Source organism: Macaca mulatta, chromosome 6 (assembly GCF_049350105.2).
Source record: "Macaca mulatta isolate MMU2019108-1 chromosome 6, T2T-MMU8v2.0, whole genome shotgun sequence".
NCBI lineage: Eukaryota > Metazoa > Chordata > Mammalia > Primates > Cercopithecidae > Macaca > Macaca mulatta.
This window is the reverse complement of record NC_133411.1, coordinates 77,121,907-77,146,285: the sequence shown is the minus strand read 5'-3', so window position 1 is coordinate 77,146,285 and position 24,379 is coordinate 77,121,907. Positions and strand designations below refer to the sequence as shown.

General features: G+C 43.2%; 3 pseudogenes; 2 read left to right on the top strand and 1 right to left on the bottom strand.

Annotated features, from left to right (window-relative positions):
• Positions 1–10,077: 10,077 nt before the first annotated feature.
• Positions 10,078–12,025, bottom strand: LOC144341274 (leucine-rich repeat-containing protein 3C pseudogene; annotated as a pseudogene).
• A 4,486-nt stretch (positions 12,026–16,511) lies between these two features.
• On the top strand, positions 16,512–16,799 carry LOC100423917 (small ubiquitin-related modifier 2 pseudogene; annotated as a pseudogene).
• Positions 16,800–23,638: 6,839 nt separating this feature from the next.
• LOC106998791 (succinate dehydrogenase cytochrome b560 subunit, mitochondrial pseudogene) lies at positions 23,639–24,148 on the top strand (annotated as a pseudogene).
• The last annotated feature ends 231 nt before the right edge of the window (positions 24,149–24,379 follow it).

The following is a 24,379-nucleotide window of genomic DNA, read 5'->3' as shown; positions in this document are numbered from 1 at the left end:
AAAAAAATTAGCCAGGTGTGGTGGCAAGCACCTGTAATCCCAGCTACTTGGGAGGCTGAGGCAGGAGAATTGCTTGAACTCTGGAGGTGGAGGTTGCAGTGAGCCGAGATCATGCCATCGCACTCCATCCTGGGTGACAGAGTGAGACTCTGTCTCAAAAACAAACAAAAAACAAAAAAAACCCTTATTAATTGTTTATTTCTGGAATTTTTCATTTAATATTTTCAGACTGTGGTTGATCACAGGTAACTGAAATTGTGGAAAGCAAAACCATAAGGGGCCTACATACTTTCAGCTGTATATTATCTCATTTCTGTACAGCTTTCAATATAATTGATCTCTCTGTCCTTCTTGAAACATTCTCTTTCCTTGGCTTCCAGAATACTGCATTTGATTGTCTCAAAGGAAATTCGAGTTCTTTGTGTCCTAAAATAAACTTACACTCTTTCCCCCAAACCTAATCCTCTTCTATCTCATTGGATGGCGCCATTTATCCAGTTTAGCAAATCAAAAACTTAGTTATCATCCTTAACACCTCCCCTTTCTTGTAATCTATTACCAGGTTGCATCATTTTTTACCTTGTAAGTGTTTCTCAAATCAATCCAAAAATTTTCATCTCCATCACTATCAAGTCTACGCTGCCATCATCTTTACCACTACAGTCATCTCCTAGCTAAGCCTTCCAAGTTTACACTTTCCTTTATCCAATCTATTTTCCACATTCTGTCGTGGTACTATTTTCCAAATGCAAATCTTACAATGCATTGCCTGCCGCATAACACTCCACCCCCGCTTTCCAGTGGCTTTCCATTATCCTTATGACAAACTCAAATCATTACCAATGGCCAATAACATCCTACATGGTTTTGCCCCAATTTACCTTTTCAGCTTCATTTCACATTAAGCTGTTTCCTGCTCTCTGGGTTCCACTAGCCCCTTTTGTACCTTCCTCAATAGCGCTGTTTTGTCTTCCAATACAAGACATTGCTCAGATAATTTTCCATGCCCTAGAACACTCCTGTTAAATCAAGTTTAGCCTAAAGCTGCCTCCTTACATATTTTAACTTCAGTCTAAAAGTTTCTCTGTACATCATGAACTATTACCCAAATAGAGTTGTAAACAGATTGTAGCCTACTCTTGTGCTAAGTTTTGACCAAAGGTGGCCAACTGTTCAAACTGTGTTCAAGTAAGGCAAACACCGAGCTGTAACCAATTTGACCTTTTCTGTACCTCACTTCCATTTTCTGTATGCCAATTTCCACTTTCTGTCCATAAATCTTCTTCCACCACATGGCTGTGCTGGAGTCTCTGAGCCTACTCTGGTTCGGGAGGCAGCACAATTCATGAATCATTCGTTGCTCAATTCAACTCTTCTACATTTAATTTGGCTAAAGCCTTTCTTTTAACACTCCCTACCTTAACATTTTCTCATTAACACCCTCCTTATCCTTTTTCTTGCAGGTTGAGTTCTCCAGAAGCAGACTCACATGGAGTTTAGTGTGGAAAAGGGTGTTTTTGGGACAACAGCTGGGAAAGAGAGGGAAAGAAAGCATACTTTGGAAGAGGGAGAAGTCAAGAAGTAGTACAGTCCAACAAAAGCCTCATGGAGAACTTTTGAGCTAAAATGAACTTTCAGGTATCTTACATTCAGTTGAAGTGACTGGGTCTTTATACTCCCACTTCAATCATTCATGAGATGTACATCAATCTTGGAAGGATGATTCTTTGCATGTAAGGAATCCCTAAAGGTACCTATAGCTAAAGATCATCTGCTGACCACATTCCCCATAGGGCAAGAGATCTTTCTTTGAAGGAGGATTTGGGTTGTGCACAGTAGTGTTGCAGCACCTCCTTCTTAGTTCAGCTAAAAACAAGATCTTTGTCACATGACCATGAAAGATTAGGCTTGCAGACACTTTGAAGGGTGAGAAAAGTAGAATTTATTGGTCACAAAGGGAAAAAAAAAAGGGAAACAGGGACTCTCAGCAGAGGGAGAGTCCTGCTAGTATACAGGCTTCCCACCTTACAGATTGAATCAAAGGTTCCACCCAGGAAGAGAAGGGCCAGGCTCCTCCTGCTGTAAAGGCTGTGAACTTCTGGCTGGGCGTGGTGGCTCAAGCCTGTAATCCCAGCACTTTGGGAGGCCGAGACAGGTGGATCATGAGGTCAGGAGATCGAGACCATCCTGGCTAACACAGTGAAACCCCGTCTCTACTAAAAAAAATACAAAAAAACTAGCCGGGCGAGGTGGCGGGCGCCTGTAGTCCCAGCTACTCGGGAGGCTGAGGCAGGAGAATGGCCTGAACCTGGGAGGCGGAGCTTGCAGTGAGCTGAGATCCGGCCACTGCACTCCAGCAAGGGGGACAGAGTGAGACTCCGTCTCAAAAAAAAAAAAAAAAAAAAGGCTGTGAACTTCTGTGGCTCTACCCCAGTGTGCACAGGCTGGTCAGAGTTTCTCTGGGAGACTCTTTACACTTGGCTATCTCAGTAGTATGTTGGTACATGTTTAACAACCAGCTCTTTGGGAGAAAAAGCCCCATTTTATAGTGTTTGCCAATTTCCATGGTGTACATACCCCCACCATGGCCAGTTTCAAGCTATCAATTGTGATATCAGTGAATGTGGAACTGGGAAAAGATACACAACAGATAACCTCAAAAGCACAGATAATAGTAAAATGTAGCAAAAAATAATTAGGAAGTGATGCGTTTTGAGTATTATTGATTTGTGTTTTTAATATAGTTATAAGTTTACATAATATTTAATAATGGCTGTTTAAAACCTGTCTCAAAATTCCTAACAGTTCAACCGTTGGCTCCCATGAGGCAGTATGATCTGACTCCAGTACCACTGCTGGTCACACATCACAGCATCCACCACACTTCTGACCCAGCTCAGTAATCACTTTCTCAGGAAGCCTTTCTAAAACCCTCAATGAAGATAAAATATTACTATTATATGTTATTAAGCTACTGTGTACTTCTTTATCACAGGGTAGTTTTTTATTTATTTTACTGATAGATTAGTTGATTATGCTCCACGAGAGTAGAGACAGAGACTATTTTACTTCTTCCCTCTATCTCCTGTATCAAAAATTGCTGGGCGTGATGGCTCACGCTTGTAATCTCAGCACTTTGAGAGGCTGAGGAGGGCAGATCCCTGGAGGTCAGGAGTTTGAGACCAGGCTGGCCAACATGGTGAAACCCCATCTCTACTAAAAATACAAAATTAGCACGGTATGATGGTGCAGGCCTCTAATCCCAGCTACTTGGAAGGCTGAGGCTGGAGAATCACTTGAACCTGGGAGGTGGAGGTTGCAGTGAGCTGAAGTCACACCACTATCCTCCAGCCTGGGCAACAGAGTGAGACTCCATCTCAAAAAAAAAAAAAAAAAAAAATTGCAGATACAATACTTGTTGAAAGAGTAAATGAATGATGAAAACAGAAAGTGTGTATATCTTTATATATTCCAGAAATCTGTTCCTTCTAAAAAAGAGGTTTTCTTCTATTATAAATGAATTATGTACAAAGGAGTCTCATCACATACAAATTTACCATATGCAAACTCAACCATATTAACTCAACCCCATGAAAATAAGAGAGGGAGAAAGTGGCAAAGTAAATGGTGCATGATTCTACCTAACATTCCGCTCAGTGAACCGTAGGCTGAGCATGAGATGGGATGTGCAAATCTGCTTTCCCTTGGTCCCTAGTTTGTTGGTCCTAGTTCCTGGGTGCCCCTGATAACATCATCTTACCGGAGTTAAGTGTTATTCTAAAAAGAAATACATGTAGATAGTTGCTTTTCTGTTGTTCCATCTGGTGCTCAATCAAACAAATAGCAACAATTCCAATGATAGGGGGAAAAAATAGGCCATGTTGCAAAATTACCCTAAACAGTTACTAAATCACTATTGGACTTTCTGAGAGATGGCTCAATATTTTTTTTTTTTTTTTTTTTGAGATGGAGTCTGGCTCTGTCCCTCAGGCTGGAGTGTAATAGTGCGATCTGGGCTCAATACAACCTCCGTCTCCTAGGTTCAAGCGATTCTCCTGCCTCAGCCTCCTGAGTAGCTGGGACTACAGGCCTGCACCACCGGCTAATTTTGTGTTTTTAGTAGAGATGGGGTTTCACCATTTTGTCCAGGCTGGTCTAGAACCCCTGACCTCAGGTGATCTGCCCGCCTTGGCCTCCCAAAGTGCTGGGATTATAGGCATGAGCCACCGTGGCTGACTGAGATGGCCCAATTTAAGGGATGTTTGGGGTAATATTGCATACATGATTTTTGGTTTTTGTATTAGCTTGGCACTGAATCTCCATGGAATATGAAACTGCATTGTTTTATTTATTTATTTATTTATTTTTTGAGACGGAGTCTTGCTTTGTCGCCCAGGCTGGAGTGCAGAGCCACCATCTCGGCTCACTGCAAGCTCCGCCTCCTGGGTTCACGCCATTCTCCTGCCTCAGCCTCTGAGTAGGTGGGACTACAGGTACGCACCACCACGCCCGGCTAATTTTTTGTCTTTTTAGTAGAGACGGGGTTTCACCGTGTTAGCCAGGATAGTCTCGATCTCCTGACCTCGTGATCTGCCCGCCTTGGCCTCCCAAAGTGCTGGGATTACAGGCGTGAGCCACCGCACCCGGCAAAACTGCATTGTTTTATAAAAGAACTGAAAATATAGAAAATTGGAAGAAAGTATACACACTTAAAGCCGTAAAATAAGAAATCTATCTCTAAAATGCTCATGCAATAATAGCATATTTCCTTTTAGTCTCTTTTCTAAGGATAGTGTTTTGGAATTTTAGTTTGTATATTGTGGTACATGTATAATTTTGTATTCTTTTTTCTCATACTATAACTGAGAGAGAAAAAACATCTTTTAATCTGAGAAAGGCAAGCATCTTTAAATTATCCAGGCCCAGAGAGGTATTTAAACTGCAACAGCAGTCACTCCCCTCTTGAAGCCACTTGCAACGCGGGGCACTAGACTATAGTTCAACAATGGATAGCCAATGGCTAACCAATGTTGTTTCTGTAAGCCAAGGAGACTTCCTGACAAGCAACTTTAGTAATTGCACCCTCCTGACATGTGGGTTTGAGCCTCTCCTTTGCTTCCCAGAGCACTCTAAAAAGCAAGCTGGAAGTATGTCCCATGCTACAGTCCTCAACCTTGGCCCAAATTAACTCTCTATATTTAAAGTTTGCCTCAGTTTTGCCCTTTTAGGTTAACAGAACACAGAAATTTCTGTATTATAGTAAATTCAGTATAAATGTATATCTTGAATTTTCTGAAAAATGTGCTAGACATGCATTTTCCTCATTATGTTCTTTTTTCTTTTTTCTTTTTCTTTTCTTTTTTTTTTTTAGACAGTCTCTCTCTCTGAAGCCCAGGCTGGAATGCAATGGCACGATCTCGGCTCATTGCAACCTCCGCCTGCTGGGTTCATGCGATCCTCCTACCTCAGCCTCCCAAGTAGCTGGGATTACAGGCATGCGCCACCATGCATGGCTAATTTTTGTATTTTTAGTAAAGATGGGGTTTCACCATGTTGGCCAGGCTGGTCTCGAACTCTTGACCTCAGGTGATCCGCTCACCTCGGCCTCTCAAAGTGCTGGGATTACAGGCGTGAGCCACGGTGCCCAGCCTTTCCTCATTATGTTCTAAAAATGATGGTTTAGTAACTATAACTACGTAAGTGTTAAGTAAGGTTTATAGCAGGCCATTGTTTTGGGATAACCTCCTGCCCTAGGCCCCAGCAGCCCAAACCAGAATGGAGTCACTTATGCTAAGTGCCACGTAATCAAACAGAACTTTGAAATGGGCCAGTTTTCCAAAACACAGGAGATTCCAGTCAACCTGAGACAGCATAATAAGGAAGTCCCCTCTGTTTTTGTTTGTTTGTTTGTTTGATTTTGAGACTGAGTCTCGCTCTATTGCCCAGGCTGGAGTGCAGGGGCAGCAGTGGCATGATCTCAGCTCATTGCAACCTCCACCTCCCGCGTTCAAGCGATTCTCCTGCCTCAGCCTCCTGAGTAGCTGGGACTATAGGCGTGCGCCACCATGTCCAGCTAATTTTTGTATTTTTAGTAGAGATGGGGTTTCACCATGTTGGCCAGGTTGGTCTCGATCTCCTGATCTTGTGATCCACCCGCCTTGGCCTCCCAAAGTGCTGGGATTACAGGCGTGAGCCACCGCGCCCGGCCAGTCCCCTCTGTTTTTAACCCTAGAAGGAAAGTAACTATGAAATGGCCAATTTACCTTTTGGTCTCTGTTTCCATTTTCTTCAGCCCTTTTTGGCCTACAAAGCCAACCTCCTCTGCTCTGTCTACCAGAACACCCGTTCTATTTCATACAGTGAGGCGTTGCCTGATTCTAGAATCACAAATAAAAGCCAAGTGGATTTTTAAACTAAATTTGTTGTAATTTTGTCTTTTTTTTTTTGTTTGTTTTGAGATGGAATTTCACTCTGTAACCCAGGCTGGAGTGAAGTGGTGCGATCTCGGCTCACTCTAACCTCTGCCCCTGCCAGGTTCAAGCAATTCTCCTGCCTCAGCCTTCCAAGTAGCTAGGAATATAGGCACCAGCCACCACACTCAGCTAATTTTTGTATTTTTAGTGGAGACAGGGTTTCACCATGTTGGCCAGCCTGGTATCAAACTGACTTCAGGTTATCCACCTGCCTCGGCATCCCAAAGTGCTAGGATTACAGGTGTGAGCCACCGTGCCCAGCCTGTAATTTTGTCTTTTGAAATAAATTAAAGTCAAACATCCTAATAGCAAATAGGCCAAGAAATGAACAGATAAGAGACAGTATAATTTAGCCTGAGTGGCTACAGCTGTATAAAAAGATGCTTGACCCCGTTAGTAACAGGGAACTTCAAATGGAGACCACAGTGAAATACAATTCCATATGCTTTGGATTGGCAAAACTTTTGAAGTGTTATGACATCATCAAATGTAGTGTGGACCTTGCCCACTGCCTAGACAGAGCCGATTTCTCAAGACAGGGCAACTGCAATAGAGAAAGAGTAATTCAGGCAGAACTGGTTGTGCGAGAGACTAGAGTTTTGTTATTGATTCAAATCTGTCTTCCTGAGCATTTGAGGAGCAGAGTGTTTAAGGACAACTTGGTGGGGGAGGCAGTGGGCCAGGAGTGCTGATTGGTCAGGGATGAAATCATAAGGAGTCAAAGCTGTCATCTGGAACTGAGTCAGTTCCTGGGTGGGGGCCACAAGATCAGATGAGCCAGTTTATTGATCTCGGTGGTTCCAGTCAAGTGCAGGGTCTGCAAAGTATCTCAAGCGCTGATCTTAGGAGCAGTTTAGGGAGGGTCAGAATCTTGTAGCCTTCAGCTGTGTGACTCCTAAACCGTAATTTCTAATCTTGTGGCTAATGTTAGTCCTACAAAGGCAGTTTGGTCCCCAGGCAAGAAGGAGGTCTGCTTTGGGAAAGGGCTGTTATTGTCCTTGTTCCAAACTATAAACTATAAACTAAGTTTCTCCCAAAGTTAGTTCAGCTTACGCCCAGGAATGAACAAGGACAGCTTGGAGGTTAGAAGCAAGATGAAGTCGATTAAGTTAGATCACTTTCACTGTTTCAGTCACAATTTTGCAAAGGTGGTTTCAGACATGAGAAAGAGAACTGACTTCTTTGGGAGAGCACATCATTAAAATTCCTTTGCAGAGCAATTTGGCATTGTTTAGTAAAGTTGAAGATGCACAATTATTTGATAGCAATTTTACTCCAGGATGAACATCCTAGGGCGGTGGTTCTAAAGTGTGGTCTTCAGGCCAATAGCATCAACATCGCTTAAGGACTTGTTAGAAATGAATTAGAAACTCCAGGGGTAGAATTCAACAGTCTATTCTTTAATAAAACTCTCAGGTGATTCTGATGCTTTCTAAAATTTGAGGGCCACTGGCCTAGAGAAATACTTGAAAATCAACACAAGGAGTCAGATTTGGGGTTCATTTTGGCATTGATGGTAGTAGAATAGATGGGGTAACAATTTAAATGCTCATCAATATGATACGCAATGAAAAATTATATATTCATATCATGAAACACTATATAGCAGATACAATGAGTGAATTAAAATTATGTGTATTAAGTTAAATAAATATTTAAACTTGAGTGATAAGACTTAGGAATTTTCAGAAAGCAAACAAACCAACCCCCGCTTCCCCACCAAAGAAAACTTGAGTGAGAAAAATAAGCTTAAAAGGACATATACAGTATTATACAATTTCTGTAAAGTCAAAAATCATGCCAAACAATATTATCTTTTGTTAAGAAATATATACTTGTGTAGTAAAAGTATAAATACATAAAAGAGAATGACAAATGCTAAATTAAAGATATTGTACTGGGAATGTGGTAGGGAAGGGAGTCTATTGTGTTTATAAATGTTTTAAATGTTTTATTTTAGACTGAGTGGGTGTTCATTGTATTACCTAATGTATTTTCTTTCTTTCTTTTTTTATGAGATGGAGTTTCACTCTTGTCACCCAGGCTGGAGTGCAATGGTGAGATCTCAGCTCACTGCAACCTCTGTCTCCCAGGTTCAAGTGATTCTTCTGCCTCAGCCTTCCGAGTAGCTGAGATTACAGGCATGCACCACCAAGCCCGGCTAATTTTTTGTATTTTTAGTAAAGAGGGGGTTTCTCCATGTTGGTCAGGATGGTCTTGAACTCCCGACCTCAGGTGATCTGCCCGCCTCGGCCTCCCAAAGTGCTGGGATTATAGGTGTGAGCCACCGTGCCTGGCCATATAATGTATTTTCTAGACTTTTTTTGCTTTATTTGTTTTATAAAGAATTGAAATAAAATGAAACTTATATACATGAACTCCAGAAAAACTCTGATACATAATCCTCCTGGGATCATAGTACTTTATTCTTTTTTTTTTCTTTCTCTTTTTTTGAGACGGACTCTCTCTTTGTTGCCCAGGCTGGAGTGCAGTGGCACAGTCTTGCCTCACTGTGACCTCTGCCTCCCAGGTTCAGCTGATTCTCCCGCCTCAGCCTCCTGAGCAGTTGGGATTACAGGCATGTGCCCCCACGCCTGATTAATTTTTGTATTTTTAGTAGACATGGGGTTTTGCCATGTTGGCCTGGCTGATCTCAAACTCCTGGCCTCAGGTGATCCGCCTGCCTCAGCCTCCCGAAGTGCTGGGATTACAGGTGTGAGCCACCACGCCTGGCCCATAGTACTTTGTTCTTGATCCTTTTTTCCTCCTTCACAAAGGTGATTTTATTGATTTCTCTGGTGATGTTTTGGGGTCTGCCCCCTTCCCCCAGCTCTCTCCAGTCACCCGTCCCCAACTCAGTCATAGAGGAGACCACCTTTTCCGCACAGGAAGGAGCTCAGGAACCCTGTCAGTGCATAAAGGAGGGCACAGAGAGATAAGGAGAGTCTGGAGAAGGAAGCAGGGAGTCTGAGATGAGAGGTCTCCAACAGAGTGCGGGAAGAGGGGCCTGGGGGCAAGAGAGAGGCAAGAAGCAAGGAGGAGGCTCTCAGTAGAGGCAGAGGGAGAAGAGAGGTGGAGCCCACAGAGTCCTTTTAAATCTGGCCGTACCCCGACTTTGGACCCCACCTGCAGCTTGGTCTCACCACCTCCCCATCCCTCTTTGCATCCTCTCTTTCAGCCCTGAGGCTGGTCTTGCCACTGCCCAGACATTTCAAGTTGTGCATCTTCCTTGCCGCCTCCACAACCTTTCATCTAGGGTCCCTCCCTCTTTTCTGTCCAAAGTCCTTCCCATTTTTTAAGTTAAGTTGGAGCACTAGATAAATCCAGGCACCAGAGATGGGTTTTGTGTGTGTGTGTGTGTGTGTGTGTGTGTGTGTGTGTGTTTGAGAGAGAGAGAGAGAGAGAGAGAGAGAGGGGCGGGGAGAGAGAGAGGGGGTGGGGAGAGGTAGAGAGGGGCGGAGAGAGAGGTGGGGGAAGAGAGAAAGAGAGAAGGAGAGAGTATTTAGGGGGCTGGGGTGAGGCTGCACAGGAAGCTGAGGGGGTCAGAGGAAGGGAAAGGGCAGAGGAGGAGGAGTGTGTGGTGTGGCCCCAGGAGCGCCCTTGGTCATCGGATCACTGTGCTGAGGGTGGAGTAGTACTCCGGGTGCCCTGGCAGCAGGGGCCGCTTGAGGGTGCGCCAGGTTTCATTTCGGTTCTGCCACACATAATGCACCAGGTCAGCTACCCTCCAAAGGCAGGGGCCACATTGGTGCTCCCCTGGGCCCTGCCCCGCCCCACACAGCTCTTCCTCCCCTGCCAGCAGCAGGAGCTCCTGCTCCACCGAGGTCTGGTCGGGTGCCGGGGCCGCACACGATGCCTGTCCTGGTGCCCGGTGCCAGCCTCACCAGCCTGAGCACTCCCTGGAGGGCACAGTCCCAGTGTCACGGGTTGGCGGATTGGTTCACTTGGATCTGCAGCCCCACGAAGGCCTCCACGGGCACCGAGGTCAGCTTTTCAGAGAGGTTGAGATGGTGCACCGTCCCCGCCAGGAACGAGAAGGCTGCCCCTAAGAAGCGGGCGAGGACATTACGGGACAGATGCAGCTCCTCCAGGACAGGTGGGTGCTGGAAGGCACCGTGGGCACTGACACCAGCTGGTTGGCACCCAGGCCTGCGGGTGTAGCTGGGATGTGGCGGGGAAACAGCTTAGGCCTGCCTGGCTGCAGCCTAGCGTCTGTTCACCGGCTTCCTCTGCCACGTGGCAGCCTTGGGGAGGTTCCTGGGGGCTGGGCACGGTACCCTGGTGCCTGTTACCAGCGGGAGGGATGGGAGGTGACAGGCTTCTGGTGGGAGCGTGGCCACAGATGGGCAGGGTCCTGGAGTGGAGTAGGACCCCTGTCGGTGGCAGGGCCTTCTCCTGTGCCGCTGCCGTCTCCGGGGAAGTAGCCTCCCTGCTGCTGGGCTCTGGAGACCCACTGCCTCCTCCACAAGCCCTGTTTGCTCCTAGCTGCTGGAAGTTGCGGGCTGGGACCGAACAGTGTTGGGTTTCCTCGCATGTGGTTCCGGGCCCAGGTGTGGAATACCTGAGCCAGGGCTTGGCCAGTCAATGCCAAGAGAGGGCAGATCCTGGACCTGGATGAGCTCTGCCATGGGGAAACCAGACCCCAATTCCAATTCCTGCCTCTGGCTCCACTCCCAAAGCCTTGGCACTGCCATCTTTCTTCACTCTTCGAGTTTGGGACTGCCTCCCAGAACCCCTCTTCTTTACCCAGAGTCTGGCTGGACGAAAGGATCCCCGGTTGGCAGGCCAGAGGTGCAAAATAGGGTGGGGCCCATCTCACATCCACTGCCTGCAGCAACCTGTATCCCCCACCTCCATCCATCCCTCTGCTGTCCTCAGCCCTTCTAGCATGTTCTGTGGCACTTTCTTCCATGGTGAGCAGACGTCCCTCTGCCTTTTCCTTGGAAAACATGTCTCTCTTCAGGGGACCTCATTTCCTGGCTTCTCACGGTGCTCAGTCCCTTTCTATTCTTAATCCTAATGTAAACATATATGACAAAAAGACTTGAGGAACTAGACTTTTCAAGCTCCTCCTGGCTCTTTAACACTAAAATTTCATATGTAATTAAGAAATAGAACCCAAGGGCTGGGCGTGGTGACTCACTCCTGTAATCCCAGCACTTTGGGAGGCCGAGGCAGGTGGATCATGAGGTCAGGAGTTCGAGACCAGCCTGGCCAAGAGACCAGCCTGGCCAATACGGTGAAACCCTGTCTCTACCAAAAATACAAAAATTAGCCAGGCATGGTGGCGGGCGCCTCTAATTCCAGCTACTGGGGAGGCTGAGGCAGGAGAATCGCTTGAACCCGGGAGGTGGAGGTTGCAGTGAGCTGAGATCTCACCACTGCACTCCAGTCTGGGTGACAGAGCGAGACGCCATCTCAAAAAAAAAAAAAAAAAAAAAAAAAAAAAAAAATTGAACCTAAGACTCATAGGCCTTAGTATATTTAGTGAATAGCTCTTATTTATCTTTATAAGTTCTCTTTGTGCCTGACTTATTTCTCATTACCTTCATGTTCTTATTTTATTCTGATCTTGAATTAAAGAGATGCCAGGGATTTACAAAATAGAGTTATAGGAAATATTTTTCAGCTATTAAAGTGCACATAATTAAAAACCTTAAGACAGTTTCAAGAATGCTGCAGATAACTCCTGTGTTCCCTTCACCTGATTCCCTAATCGTTAGTAACTTACCATATCTGCCTTATTATTATTTTTCTCTCTGTGTAGATACAGATTCTTTTTCCAGAACTATCTGAGAATAAGTTACAGACATGCTGCCAATCACCCCTAAATACTTTAGTGTCTGTTTCATAAAAATAAGGATACTCTTCTATGTAATCATAGAATGCCCATGAAAATCGGGAAATTAACATTGAATCCAAAGCATCTTATTTTTTTTTTTTGAGATGGAGTTTCACTCTTGTTGCCCAGGCTGGAGTGCAATGGCACAATCTCGGCTCACTTCAACCTCCTTCTCCAGGGTTCAAGCAATTCTCCTGCCTCAGCCTCCTGAGTAGCTGGAATTACAGGCACCTGCCATCATGCCTGGCTAATTTTTTATATTTTTAGTAGAGACAGGTTTCACCATGTTGGCCGTTGGCCTGGCTGGTCTCAAACTCTTGACCTCAGGTGATCCACCTGCCTCGGCCTCCCAAAGTGCTGGGATTACAGGCGTGAGCCACCATGACCGGCCACCATAGCATCTTCTAATCCACAAACTTCATTCAGATTTTACTGATTTTTCCCAGTAAAGTTATTTATAGATCCAGGATACAATGCAGGATCACGTGTTGCATTTAATTGCCATGTCTCATTTGTTTGTTTTTTTTCTGGAACAATTCCTAGTCTCTTCTTTCTTTCATGACCTGGAATTTTGAAGAGGACAGGTCAATTATTTTGCAGAATGTCCACCAGATTGTGTTTGATGTTTCCTTATGATTGGATTTAGGATAATCATTTTGGCAGAAATACTGCAGAAGTGATGCCGTGTTCTTTTTTTTTTTTTTCGAGACGGAGTCCCGCACTGTTGCCCAGGCTAGAGTGCAGTGGCGCAATCTCAGCTCACTGCAACCTCCGCCTCGTGGGTTCAAGCGATTCTCCTGTCTCAGTCTCCCCAATAGCTGGGATGACAGGCTTGTGCCACCATGTTCAGCTAATTTTTGTATTTTTGTTAGAGACGAGGTTTCACCATGTTGGCCAGGCTGGTCTCTAACTCCTGACCTCAAGTGATCCACCTGCCTCGGCCTCCCAAAGTGCTGGGATTACAGGCATGAGCCACCAAACCCAACCAGCTGTGTTCTTCTTAATGCATCACATCAGAAGGCATATGATGTTGATTTGTCTCATCACTGGTGAAATTAACTTTCATCATTTGGTATGATGATGTCTGCCAGATTTTGCAATGTAAAGTTAGTAAGTATTTTTGTCTTGAGATACTTTGAGACTGTGCAAAAATATTGTTACTGATAACGCATTTATTTTATTTATTTATTTTAATTTTTTTAGATGGAGTTTCACTCTTGTTGCCCAGGCGGGAGTGCAATGGCGAATCTTGGCTCACTGCAGCCTCCGCCTCCCAGATTCAAGCGATTCTCCTGCCTCAGCCTCCCGAGTAGCTGGGATTACAGGCATGTGCCACCGTGCCCGGCTAATTTTGTATTTTTAGTAGAGACGGGGTTTCTCCATGTTTGTCAGGCTGGTCTTGAACTCCCGACCTCAGGTGATCTGCCTACCTCGGCCTCCCAGAGTGCTGGGATTACAGGTATGAGTCACCATGGCCGGCCTATTTATTTATTTTTTGAGACAGGGTCTTGCTGTGTCACCCAGGCTGGAATTCAGTGGTGAGATCATAGCTCACTATAGCTTCGAACTCCTGAGCTCAAGTGATTCTCTTGCCTTAGTCTCCCAAGTAGCTGGGACTACAGGTGCCAGCCACCACACCACACTCGGCTAATTATTTAAGTTAATTTTGTTTTAGAGATGGGGGTCTCAGTGTTGCCCAGACTTACCTATTTATATAAGTACCATTTTATTTGCTTTTTCACCAAAACGATTATTACTGTGAAGGTTACAAAATGATAATCATTGGCTGGGTGCGGTAGCTCACACTTGTAATCCCAGCACTTTGGGAGGCTGAGGAGGGCCAATCACTTGAGCTTAGGAGTTTGAGACCAGCCTGGGTAATAAGGCAAAACCCCATCTTTACAAAAAATACAAAAATTAGCCGGGCGCAGTGGCATATGCTTGTAGTCCCAGCTATGTGGAAAGCTGAGGTGGGAGGATTGCTTAAGCCCAGGAGTTGGAGGTTGCAGTGAGCTATGATCATGCAGTCTGGGTGACAGAGTGAGACTCTGCCTCAAAAAAAAAAAAAAAAAAATCATTCCTTCTATTATTTCTTCCACATTTATTAGTTGACCTTCATATTGTAAGGGAAAGCTTTCCCCTCCCTCTGCTCTCATTTATTTCTCTATTAATTTTTTGACTTTAATAAAAATTTTGTTTATTTTATTATATTTTTTGAGATGGAGTCTCCCTCTGTCATCCAGGAAAAAAAATTTATTTTTTTGTTTGTAATTTCTATTTTATGTTGTCAATACTTATGAGGAATATTTATCTATTAATTGATATTAGTATGGGCTCATAGGTTCCTATTTAATGGGTTATAAGAAATTGCTATAATTATGTCATTATTTTGATGCTCTAGTTATCCCAGAGTTAGCCAGTGGGAGCCCCTTGGCTGGCTCCTGTGTCACTTTGACACATCCCCATGATCCTTTGAGAATTGCCATACTTTATGGTACAATATGTTCTAGGTGTATTGTATGTTTTCTCTGCTTTAGCCCCAAAGTCAGCCATTTCTTCAAGGAGTTCTGGTTCCTTTTGAGGAGAATAGTATTTAAAACCAAAGTCTCAGTGTCTGGTACGCTCATTGCCGCTGGTGTACTCATTGCATTTATGTGTGTGTGTGTGTGTACATGTGTGCATGCACATGTACATATACAGTCATCCTTTGGTACCTGTTGGCAGGGGGATTGATTCCAGGACCTCCCATTCATACCAAAATCCATGGATGCTTAAATCCCTGATATAAAGTGGTATAGTATTTGCATATAACCTATGCACACTCTCCCTTACACTTTAATTCGTCTCTGGATGACTTACAATACCTAATACAATGTAAATGCTCTGTAAATAGTTATATTGTATTGTTTAGGGAATAATGACAAGAAAAAAGTGTGCATGTTCAGTACAGATGCAGTTTTTTTCCAAATATTTTTCATCCATGGTTCATTGAATTCACAGGTGTGGAATGCACAGACCCAGAGGGCTGACTATGTGTGTATACCTTAGAGATCAGGAATTGAACAAATAAATTTTGGGGGAACATAAACATTCAATGAACCACACCAACCATAAAACTGTTAGAAGAAAACATAGGTATAAATATCTGTGGCCTTAAATTAGGTAATTATTTCTTAGATATGACATCAAAAGTACAAGCAACAAGAGAAAAAATAGGTAAATTAGACTTCATCAAAATTTAAATCTTATGCTTCAAAGGATTCTACCAAGAAAATGAAAAGATGCGGACACAAAGAGGGGAACAACAGACACTGGTGCTTACTTAAGGGTGGAGGGTGGAAGGAGGGAGAGGATAAGAAAAAAAGTCTATTGGATATTAGACCTAGTACCTGGATGATGAAATAATCTGAACATCAAACTCCCATGGTATGAGTTTACCTATATAAAAACCTGCACATATACCCTGGAACCTAAAATAAAAATGAAAAAGACAAACAAAAATGTAACTAGAAAATATCCACTATTGAGACAAAATTATACAAAACCTAAATAAGGCGAGGCATGGTGGCTTACGCCTGTAATTCCATCACTTTGGGAGGCTGAGGCAGGCGGATTGCTTGAGGCCAGGAATTTGAGACTAGCCTGGGCAACATGATGAAAACCCATCTACGAAAAATACAAAAATTAGCTGTGCATAGTGGCATACACCTGTAGTCCCAACTCAAAAGGCTGAAGCAGAAGGATTGCTTGTGCCTGGGAGGTGGAGGTTGCAGTGAGTTGAGATCTTGCCATTGCACTGCAGCCTGGGTGACAGAGCAAGACCCCATCTCAAAAACAAACTAACTAACAGAAAAAAAAAAAAACACCAAAAAACCCCCAAAAAACGAAACTTCAAAACCAACCCTAAATAAATGGAGGGATATACCATCTTCATGGATTAGAAAGCACAATTTTAAACATGACAAAGCCCCTGAATTGATATACGGATTCAACGAAAGCTAAAGTAAAATCCCAGCAGTCTGGTATGAGAATATGTGTTTGGTGAATGTTGATAAGCTGACTCTAAAATGCATATGGAGCCCTCATCCACCACTGCTGCTTCCCTCTTCTGCTGCTCCTGGGGCTGCTTGTGTGCTGGTTTGGTGTGGACTTGGTGCCTTTTTTGTGAAGCAGCAGCTGAGGAGACTGGTGCTTGCATGGCCGATGAAAAGCCCAAGGAAGGGGTCAGGAATGAGAACAAAGAACATATTAATTCGAAGGTGATGGGGCAGGATGGTTCTGTGGTGCAGTTTAAGACTAAGAGGCATACACCACTTAGTAAACTAATGAAAGCCTATTGTGAATGACAGGGATTGTCAATGAAGCAGAATAGATTCCGATTTGACGGGCAACCAATCAATAAAATAGACACACCTGCACAGTTGGAAATGGGGGATGACGATACAATTGATGCATTCCAACAGCAGACGGCAGGTGTCTACTGAAAAGGGAACCTGCTTCTTTACTCCAGAACTCTGTTCTTTATTTTATTTATTTATTTTTGAGACAGAGTCTAGCTCTGTTGCCCAGGTTGGAGTGCAATAGCATGATCTCGGTTCACTGCAACCTCTGCCTCCCGGATTCAAGCAATTTTCCTGCCTCAGCCTCCCGAGTAGTTGGGATTACAGGTGCCCACCACCATGCCCAGCTAATTTTTGTATTTTTAGTAGAGACGAGTTTCACCATGTTGGTCAGTCTGGTCTCGAACTCCTGACCTCAGGTGATCCACCCACCTCGGCCCCCCAAAGTGCTGGGATCACAGGTGTGAGCCACCACGCCTGGCCAGAACTCTGTTCTTTAAAGATCAAGATTACATTCTGCATTAGAAAACTGCAATTCGGTTCCACCACATCCTGACTACTACAGTGTAGTTTTCTCTGTTCTTTCATTTCCCACTTCCCCATTCCTTTATTGTACATAAAGTAACTGGTATATATGCCCAAGCATATCGCAATTTTTAAAAACTAAACAGCCAATGGTATGTTTTGATTGATATCAAGTGGGGATGGGATGGGGAAAAATACTGATTCTGTGAAAATACCCCCTTTCTCCATTAGAGGCATGCTCATTCAGCTCTTATCTTTATATTCCAGTAAGTTGTTTTCCTCTCAGTATTTTAACAAAAAAAAAAAAACCATAAAAATCCTTTCGCCGGGCTCAGTGGCTCATGCCTGTAATCCCAGCACTTTGGGAGGCTGAGGCGGGCGGATCATGAGGTCGAGAGATCGAGACCATCCTGGCCAACATGGTGAAACCCCGTCTCTACTAAAAATACAAAAATTAGCTGAGCATGGTGGTGGGCACCTGTAATCCCAGCTAAACAGCCAATGGTATGTTTTGATTGACATCAAATTATATAAATGACTATTAGTGGAAAAAAATAAAATGCATATGGAAATGTAAAGGACTAAGCATAGCGAAAACAATCTTCAAGAACAGAGCTATAGGACTGACACTATCAGACACAATGCTTATTATAATGTTAGATTTACAAGTGTGGCATTATTACAAGAATATATGGAGGCCAGGTGTGGTGGCTCACGCCTGTAATCCCAGCACTTTGGGAGGCTGATGTGGGCAGATCACTTGAGGTCAGGAGTTCGAGACTAGCCTGGCCAACGTGGTAAAACCCATTTCTACTAAAAATACAAAAAAAAAGAAAAAAAAATTAGCCGGGCATGGTGGTGTGTGCTTGTAATTCTAGCTACTCAGGAGGCTGAGGCAGGAGAATTGTTTAAACCTGGGAGGTGGAGGTTGCAGTGAGCCGAGATCACGCCACTGCACTCCAGCCTGGGCGACAGAGTGAGACTTCATCTCAAAAAAAAAAAAAAAAATATATATATATATATATATACACACACACACACACACACAGAGACACACACATTTGTGTATATACATATGTGTGTATATATATGTGTGTGTGTGTATATATATGTGTGTGTGTGTATATGAACAGACCAGAGGCATAGAATTGAGAGTCCAGAAATTGATCACATATGCATGATCACTTAACTTATGATAAAGTGGAAAACAAGCTTTTTAAAAATGTAAGCTGCTTTGAAGCAATTATAAATCTTTAAGAAAAAAAAGAATCTTGATCCCTACCCTTACATCCTACCTTAAAAAAGAATTTTAATCATGTTGTACACGATAAAACACAGAATGGCCAGGGGTGGTGGCTCATGCCTGTAATCCTAGCACTTTGGGATTCTATGACTGGTGGATCAGTTGAGGCCAGGAGTTTGAGAACAGCCTGGCCAACATAGTGAAACTCTGTGTCTACTAAAAATACAAAAATTAGCCGAGTACGGTGGCATGTACCTGCAAACCCTCAGCTACTAGGGAGGCTGAGAGATGAGAATTGCTTGAACCCTGGAGGCAGAGGTTGCAGTGAGCTGAGATTGTGCCACTTTGGCCTGGGTGACAGAGCAAGATTCTGTCTCAAAAAAAAAAAAAAAAAAAAAAAAACAAAACCATAAAATGTTATATCAATTTTTAAAAAATTAAATTATGGCATAAAATTGGTGCTTCTATTTTGCTAAGATACTTTTAAGTAATAAACAATTTCCTTAAATTAGAAAAAAATTCTAGAGGATTGCGATCTAAATTGAAATGTAAAACAAAATAGGTTTTCAGAAGTTAAAAATAGGAGGCCGAGTGCGATGGCTCATGCCTGTAATCCCAGCACTTCGGGAGGCCGAGGCGGGCAGATCACAAGATCAGGAGTTCAAGACCAGCCTGGGCAATATAATGAAACCCGTTCTGTACTAAAAATACAAAAAATTAGCCAGGTGTGGTGGCGGGTACCTGTAATCCCAGCTACTTGGGAGGCTGAGGCAGGAGAATCGCTTGAATCTGGGAGGCGGAGGTTGTGGTGAGCCAAGATCACGCCATTGCATTCCAGCCTGGGCAACACGAGCAAAACTCCATCTCAAAAAAAAAAAAAAAAAAAAAAATAATAATGATGATGATGACAGATTGGGCTATAGTAGAAATAAAAACTTTTATTCATGTAAGGGCATGGCTAAAGGGTGAAAAGGCAATTCAAAGAGTAGGACAAAATATTTACAACACATAATCCCCCAAAAGGACTCATATTCAAAATGTATAAATAACCCCTGCCAATCAGTAAGAAAACAAACATATAATTCACTCACTCAATAGAAAAATAGAAAAATGGGCAAAAGAACAGGTACTTTACAGAGAAACTAGCCTAATGGCCAGCAAAAATATTAAAAAATGGTCAAGTTCATTAGACATTCAAGAAATGCTAACTAAAACTGCAATGTGATATCACAACTACAAAAACAAGTACAATTTTAAAGCCAGACAACACCAAGTGTTGTCTAAGATGTGGAACAACCTGGAACTCCTGTGTATTGCTTATAGCACTGCAAGCTATTTGAAAGTATTGATGAAAGTTGAACATATACATACTCTATAATACAGAAAATTTTACTCCTATGATACCCAACACAGATATATACATATATTCCTCAGGAGACATGTTTAAGAATGTAGCATCATACTAGCTTACATGAAGGAAAAATACTTGGGCCGGGCGCGGTGGCTCAAGCCTGTAATCCCAGCACTTTGGGAGGCCGAGACGGGTGGATCACGAGGTCAGGAGATCAAGACCATCCTGGCTAACACAGTGAAACCCCGTCGCTACCAAAAAATACAAAAAACTAGCCGGGCGAGGTGGCGGGCACCTGTAGTCCCAGCTACATGGGAGGCTGAGGCAGGAGAATGGCGTGAACCCGGGAGGCGGAGCTTGCAGTGAGCCGCGATCCGGCCACTGCACTCCAGCCCGGGCGACAGAGCGAGACTCCGTCTCAAAAAAAAAAAAAAAAAAAAAAAAAAAGAAGGAAAAATACTTTTCCACGCAAATGAAAGCTGAGGGATTTCATCAATAGCAGACCTGTTCCACAAGAGATTAATGCTAAAGAGAGTTCTTCAATTTGAAAGGAAAGGATGTTAATGAGCAATAAGAAATCATCTGAAGGGCCTGTAATCCCAGCACTTTGGGAGGCCGAGGCAGGTGGATCACCTGAGGTCAGGAGTTCAAGACCAGCTTGGGCAACATGGCAACATGGCAAAACCCTATCTCTACTAAAAATACAAAAATTAGCCAGGAGTGGTGGTGCCTGCCTGTAATCCCAGCTACTTGGGAGGCTGAGGTACGAGAATTGATTGAACCTGGGAGGGGGAGGTTGCAGTGAGACCAAGATCCTGCCATTGCATTTCAGCCTGGGCAACAGAGCAAGACTCTGTTTCGAAAACAAGCAAACAAACAAATAAATAAATAAATAAAACAAATAATCAGAAGGTACAAAATTAACTGGTAATAGTAAGTATACAGAAAAACACAGAATATTATAACACTGTAATTGTAGTGTATAAACTACTCGTATCTTAAGTAGAAAGATGAAAAGATGAACCAATCAAAAATAAAAATTACAGCAACTTTTCAAGACATAGACATTACAATAAGATATGAATAGAAGGGGGCCAGACGTGGTGACTCACGTCTATAATCCCAGCACTTTGGGAAGCTGAGGCAGGTGGATCACGGGGTCAGGAGTTTGAGACCAGCCTGGCCAACATGATGAAACCCAGTCTCTACTAAAGATACAAAAAATTAGTTAGGTGTGGTGGCAGCATGCCTGTAATCTTAGCTACTTGGCAGGCTGAGGCAGGAGAATTGCTTGAACCCAGGAGGTGGAGGTTGCAGCGAGCTGAGATTGTGCCATTACACTCCGGCCTGGGCAACAGAACAAGACTCTGTCTCAAAAAAAAAAAAAAAAAAAAAAAAAGAGATATGAAAAGAGGCTGGGTGCAGCAGCTCATGCCTGTAATTCTAGCACTTTGGGAGGCTGAGGCAGCTGAGCCCAGGAGTTTGAGACCAGTCTGGCCAATATGGCAAAACCTCATCTCTACTAAAAATGCAAAAATTAGTTGGGCATGGTGGTGTGCACCTGTAATCCCAGTTTCATGGAAGGCTAAGGCACGAGAATTGTTTGAACCTGGTAGGTGGAGGTTGCAGTTAGCTCAGATTGCGCCACTGCACTCTAGCCTGGGCAACAGAACAAGACTCTGTCTCAAAACAAAACAAAACAACAACAACAACAACAAAAAAAGACAGAAAAAAGAAATGAATAAAAATAACAAAAAGTTAAAAAGTTGGGGGAAGAAGTTAAAAGTGTAGAGGGTTTTATTAGTTTTATTTTTGCTTGTTGGTTAGTTTATGCAATTAGTTTGTTTTTGTTTTTGTTTTTGAGACGGAGTTTTACTCTTGTTGCCCAGGCTGGAGTCCAATGGCGCGATCTTGGCTCATCGCAACCTCCATCTCCCAGGTTCAAGTGATTCTCCTGCCTCAGCCTCCCGAGTAGCTGGGATTACAGGCATGTGCCACCACACCTGGCTAATTTTGTCTTTTTGGTAGAGATGGGGTTTCTCCATGTTGGTCAGGCTGGTCTGGAACTCCTGACCTCGGGTGATCCTCCTGCCTTGGCCTCCCAAAGTGCTGGTATTACTGGCGTGAGCCATTGTGCCTGGCCACAATTAGTGTTAAGTTGTCATTAGTTTAAAATAATGGGTTATAGGATATTACTTGCAAGCCTCATGGTAACCTTAAATGAAAAATACATACACACAATGCATACACAAAAAGTAAAAAGAAAAAATTAAGATACACCACCAGAAAAAACCACCTCACTAAAAGGAGGACAGCAAGGAAAGAAAGAAGGGAGAGAAGACCACAAAACAACTAGAAAACAAATAATAAAATGGCAGGAATAAATCTTTACTCATCAAAAATAACATTGAATGTAAGTGGACTAAACTCTCCAATCAAAAGACAGAGAGTGGCTGAATGGATAAAAAAACAAGACTCAATGATTTGTGGTCTACAAGAAACATACTTCACCTAAAAAGACACACATAGACTGAACATAAAGGGATAGAAAAAAGTATTCCATGCAAATGGAAACCAAAAAAGCAGGAGTAGCTCTATTTATATCAGACAAAATAGATCTCCAGACAAAAACTATAAAGAGAGATGATGAAGGTCATTATATAATAACAAAGAGTCAATTAAGCAATAGCATATAACAATTACAAATATGTAAGCATCCAACACTGGAGCACCCAGATATAAAAAGCAAATATTATAAGAGCTAAAGAGTCAAATAGACCCCAATACAACAATAGTTGGAGACTTCAACACCTCACTTTCAGCATTGGAGAGATTATCCAGACAGAAAATCAACAAAGAAATATCAGACTTAATCTGCACTATAGAGCAAATGAATTTGATATTCACCTAACATTTCATACAATGGCTACAGAATACATATTCTTCTCAGCAAATGGATTCTTCTCAAGGATAAACCATATGTTAGGCCACAAAACAAGTCTTAAAAAACAAAAAAATTGAAATCATACCAATTATCTTTTCTGACCACAGTGGAATAAAACTAGAAATCAATAACAGGAGGAACTTTGGAAACTATACAAACACATGAAAGAAAATTAAACAATAGGCTCCTGAATGACCAGTGAGTCAATGAAGAAATAAAAAATTTCCTGAAACAAATGAAAATGGAAACACAACATAGCAAACCATATGGGGTACAGTATTAAGAGAAAACTTTATAGCAATGAGCACCTACATAAAAAAGTAGCAAAGCTTCAAATAAACAACCTAATAATGCATCTTAAAGCAGGGGTCCCCAACCCCCTGGCCATGGACCAGTACTGGTCCGTGGCCTGTTAGAAACCAGGCTGCAGAGCAGGAGGTGAGTGGCGGGTGGGCAAGTGAACACTACCACCTGAGCTCTGCCTCCTGTCAGATCAGTGGTGGCATTAGATTCTCATAGGAGCACGAATCCCACTGTGAACTGTGCACGCAGGAGATCTAGGTTGCGTACTTTTTATGAGAATCTAATGCCTGATGTTCTGAAGTGGAATAGCTTCATCCTAAAACCATCCCCCATCACCCCCTGCTGTCTATGGAAAAATTGTTTTCCATGAAACTGGTCCCTGGTGCCAAAAAGGTTGGGAACCACTGTCTTAAAGAATTAGAAAAGCAAGAGCAAACCAGACCCAAAATTAGTAGAATAAAATAAATAATAAAGATCAGAGCAGAAATAAATGAAATTGAAGTGAAAAAAATACAAAAGATCAATGAAACAAAAAGTTGGTTTTTTGAAAAGATCAAGAAAATCGACAAACCGTTAGCCAGACTAACTAAGAAAAAGAGAGGAGACTGGAACCCAAGATGGCTGTGCTCTTGCTGAAACATGTTGGTCGTGATTGCCTTTGAGTCCACTTTAGCCCTTAGCTCTATATCGGAAATGCTGTTCCTTTGGGAACCACAGCCAAAGAAGAGATGGAGCGGTTCTGGAATATGAATATAGGTTCAAACCATCCTGTATCTCCCCACATCACTATCTACAGTTGGTCTCTTCCCATGGCGATGTCCATCTGCCACTGTGGCACTGGTATTGCTTTGAGTGCAGGGGTCTCTTTCTGGCATGTCGGCCTTGTTACTCCCGGGGAACTTTGAGTCTTATTTGGAACTCGTAAAGTCCCTGTGTCTGGGGCCAGCATTGATCCACACAGCTAAGTTTGCACTCGTCTTCCCTCTCATATATCATACCTGGAATGGGATCCAACACTTGATGTGGAGGACCTAGGAAAAGGCCTGAAGATTCCCCAGCTATACCGGTCTGGAGTGGTTGTCCTGGTTCTTACCGTGTTGTCCTCTATGGGACTGGCAGCCATGTGAAGAACAGAGGTTCCCAGCATCATCTTCCTACACCTTATTACATTCATCCATCTTTCTATTTTTCATTCTTATCTCCAGCCTCGGAAAAGTTCTCCTTATTTGTTTAGATCCTTTTGTACTTTCAGATCCCCTTGGAGCAGTAGAGTACCTTGTAGACCATAATAGTGGAAAAGGGTCTAGTTTTCCCCCTTGTTTCTAAAGATGGGGTGGCTGCAAAAACTCCCCTTTTTT